A 4,283-nucleotide genomic window follows, 5' to 3' on the forward strand; every position below is an offset into this window, starting at 1 on the left:
TCCCCTAGCTTCATTACAACCAGCAGATCCACTAGGGTAGATTCCCCTGGTCCCCGTCAATCTTTTTCTTCAACATACACTACAGTTTTGTGTTTGCCTCTCCATTTCTCCCTTTTTCCTCAATCTGGGCACTCACGTTTCCAGTGCCCAGTTCTTCTACATATTGCACATTGATCTCGACTCAAGGGAGGGCCCCTTTGAGACTGAGTCCCTTCATTATCCTCTACCTTAGTTCCTGCTGCCGTAAGTCCCTTATTCCCCTGACTTATCTGCACTTCTCTATTACTAAATATGCTCCATGCCTCGTCCAATAGCACTTCTATGTCTCTGCTTTCAGTTGTACGCAGCTTTTGTAATTTCCGTCTGATATCTCCTGCAGATAGCCCCCAAAATAGAGACCAGTTGTTATTTTCTTACTTCGTCCCCAGGATCCAGCGGGGTGTTGCGGCACATCACATCTTTTAAGCGATCTAGGAGTTCCGAGGGTGACTCAGATATCCCCTGTTTCACCGCATACAACACAGACCAGTTTATTGTTTTCAGGATAGCCCTTTCCATCCCTTTAGTAATCCACCCCTGATACCCCCACAATTTTTCCAGCTCTGCTGACAGATTAGGTTCCCACTCTGGATCTTGGAGAGGGAAAAATTCCTTAACATCACCTCCCTTGGCTTTATAATGATCTTCCACCAAATCGTTTGCTGTTTTTACAACCAAATTCTTTTCTGTCTCAGTCAGACAATCTAGCAGTAATTGAATGTCACTCCAATCAGGGTTATGTTGTTTTGATAATTCGATAATGAATTGAAAATGCTTGGTAACACTAATTGGGTCGGACCTTGTCCTGGGTTCAACATGGTGGAACCAGATGCTCTTCTGTTGTCTGGCTTTCTTCTTCCAGAGAGCTGTGGTTTTCCTGAGCTTCCGGGAAGGAGAACACACCTCTTTGAACGAACTCATAAAAGGGGGCGTGTTCAGAGACTTGGGGACATCTTGTTTCCCCCTCTGCTCTACCTACTGTCCTCTCTATCTTGTCCGTGCTGCGGGTTTCTCAAATATGCCCCACGACTGGAAACCTTTATTGAGGAGAGAAAACACCATCCATGGCCACCTGCTATTTCCCTGAAGCAGCAAAAGACTCCTCCTGCAAAATAGGTAGAACCTTCTTCCATTTCTGCCGATTCCTGGCGGGGGTGGTGTGTGAACTGTTTTGCCGTGATGGATCGACCCAGCGATTCCCCCTTATCTCTGCGGCGGATGCAGTAGGCACCAACACGCAGGGGAATTTGAAGATATTCCCTTGGGACGTGACCCGGCCGGCCCGTGGGCCAGATGTGTGTGTGGTGTGTGGGGGAGTCTGGGAAGAGCTACCCTTGGCAGAGAAGAGTTCTCTGCAGCCACTCCGGAGGAAAGAGGGACTATGTTGTATTTGCATGAAAGGTTTGTTTCAGGAGAAAGTTCTTATATCAAGAACTTTTTCGTCAGGTGAACGGACTGGACTTTCCCTTCCCCCTCCCCCCTCATTGGCGTGACGAACCATTGTGGGGGGGAGTTTGTTTGTAAGCGGGGATCGTTTCGATCGGGAGATTTTATGTGTAACCGTACACGTTTATCTATTTGTCTATTAATTTCTCCCTTTATCTCTCTCTCCCGTTTCCAGTCCTGTTTAACTTCGAAAATTATTTTATTTTTGGGGTGTTTTACTATTAAACTTTTTCTGTTTCTACCCCTTATATATATAGTCTGTGTATTATCATTTCCTTTGCCCAACTAAAGCCTTAACGAGCTCGTTAACGTGCTGACAAGCCGTTAACAAGTATCAAAAGTTTCCCTTGTGTGTGGTTTTGCTGGTTTGCTTTTCCAGCTGACACACTGTTTTGTCGCATCCCTTTCGGTGGGAAACAGCCCCCCTTTTCAACCTGTGACAGACCTGTAATTCTTTGCCACCGTTTTCCACACTTCAAGATCCGTTGTGGAAAATGGGGCTTTAATCAATATAGGCTGCCCCTCCGGTCCTACTGCCTCGCGAAGAGGTGCCTGCACAACCATTTTTGCTCAGGTCCTAGTGGAGACTGGGCTCCCTGGGAGTGGAATCCATGTCCTCCTCCTGTACCCTTCATCTGGGAGGTTGCCTTAATAATTCCATTTGGACTGTTTCATCCTCTGAAAATTGATGCCTTAATTTGTTATTTGCCTCTGGCTGATATTCCTTTTCTAATTCTAATACCATCGGGTGCTGTGAAGCTGACCCACAGTCCTTTTGCCACTCCATGTGTTTTTGGAGGGTAAAGAACAGCTCCACATAACCTATTTCATTCCATTTTTCCTCCTTCCTTATGAACATCACGAGTTTTGACACAGTATTATGATCTACTGAGCCGTGCAGAGGCCACTTAACTCCATTTCCCAATTCATATAGCGGCCACCATTGACTACAATATTTTACAAGCTTTTGCTTTTTCTCTGTGCCTCCCTTCCCTACAATCTCCTCCCAGTGCTGTAGAATACAGCCAATTGGACTCCTTCCCGGAATCTTCTTTGACTGCTTATTTCCCATTCTGTTTCCTTCTCTTAAACTGCCACCCAAATCGCTTTCTATTCTCCCTGACTGTCCAGTCCCACTACTCCTTCCTCTCGACTTTCGCTAAACCTTCCTGCACTTTCAGTAATCCTTTCGCAATAATCCAAGAATCTCTAACCCACTCCGGTCAATAATTTGCTGGTTTCCTTACCACAGGCACACCAATTTTCCAAATAAATTCATCCTTTCCCAGAGTTCCAATTCGGAGCTCTCCACAGTCCACCCTGAGAAAATATTTTTCTCCCTTAGCTAGGAGATTAACTTCGTCGGCCACTATAGTAAAACCTATGGAATCGCCATCAGGGATCTTGACCAGCCAGCCAACACTGACAGAACACAGTTAGGACAAAAGACAAGACAACAAAAACGCTTCGCCTGTCTCTGGCCGCACCCCTTGTGGAGTTACAGAACCGCAGATGAGGACTCCCACTCGCTTCGCAGCAAGGCTGCGTCTCAGGCACACAGGCACACTCACTTACATACACCAGTGTTCACTCAACAGTAGTTTTAATTTCCTAACAACTAATGCAATATTACCCAAGTAATCCAAAATTTCCCAGTCACTTCTCCCGCTAAATCCCCAAAATCCCCAACCGTTCCATCGGTTTAGCCCAGCCGTTTATTATTCTAAATAATCTACCTATACCCAGTCGGACACCTCCCTGCCCGTACAGACAAGGGTCTATCCCCCTTGCCTGCCCAGACAAGGCCTATGCGACCAAGCCTGTACCCAGCCGGACACCCCCTTGTCCGCGTGGACACGGCCTATGCGACTGGCCCTATTTCCAGTACTGGACCCTTACCTTACCCTTTACCGAGCGTGGGCATCCCCTACGGCTTAGCGGACCGTGCGTGGGGCGTCCCCTGACGTCTTACTGGGCGGGTTTCCTCCTGGCCGTTTCCTTTTTGGCCTTCCTACCCCAGCCGTTCTAAACCCAAATGATCTTACTTGGGGCTTTCTCAACGGCCTTACCCAAAATTCCCTTACCACCCAAAATACCCTTTTAAACAAAAACTCCTTAACATACCTCCTCCACCGAGGATGATCGTTGTCTGCTTCCTACAGCGGGATTCCGGAGAACCGAGTCCCTGTGGGAATATCCCAGGGCGCGCCTAGGAAGTCTGCACCTCGGACTCCCCTGTAGAGGCGCAGAGATGTCCCATCTGGGGCGCCAAAATGACTTGCGGAAAAATCAAACCTCACAACCCAGAAGGCTGTAAGGCAGGTATGTTTTTATTACGGCACCGGGTGCATGGGGAATCTCTCCTCCAAAAGCATGCACCCAGAACAAATGTCTTAAACAATTTTAACTAGTCACAAACCCCATATCACCGGCACGTCCAGCTAACAGCAGAGGCAAAAGTGGGAGTGTCACCCGCATCAGTGGGTGATGAACTGATAATCGGTTCCCGGCGCTGCAGCGCCAGTACGCCCTCCGGGCAGGGCGGCTCTCTTCCTCCCCCCGAGGAATGCGAGGTCTGTGTCCGGCAGTCCAGAGCAATCATGTCCCACGGCGGAGCCCTCCCCGCAGCCCTCCCCGCCACGGGCTGGCGTCCCGCCGCCCAGTTTCCCTTACCCCGCTCGGGGTCACGTCTCAGACGCTGTGCCAGGGCGCGCAGCACGGCCAGCGGGCCACACCGCAGTGTGAGGGGTGCTGCTGTGAGTGAGACGGAGTGGCGGCGGCGGTGCGGCTGGCTGTCT

At 49.3% G+C, this 4,283-nt stretch overlaps 1 pseudogene; it reads right to left on the reverse strand.

Moving 5' to 3' along the window:
- The window catches only part of LOC104493184, a 5,250-nt pseudogene extending 1,163 nt beyond the window's left edge, over positions 1-4,087 (reverse strand).
- Between the last annotated feature and the right edge of the window lie 196 nt (positions 4,088-4,283).

This window comes from Buceros rhinoceros, unplaced genomic scaffold (genome assembly GCF_000710305.1).
Source record: "Buceros rhinoceros silvestris isolate BGI_N320 unplaced genomic scaffold, ASM71030v1 scaffold5245, whole genome shotgun sequence".
Classification (NCBI taxonomy): domain Eukaryota; kingdom Metazoa; phylum Chordata; class Aves; order Bucerotiformes; family Bucerotidae; genus Buceros; species Buceros rhinoceros.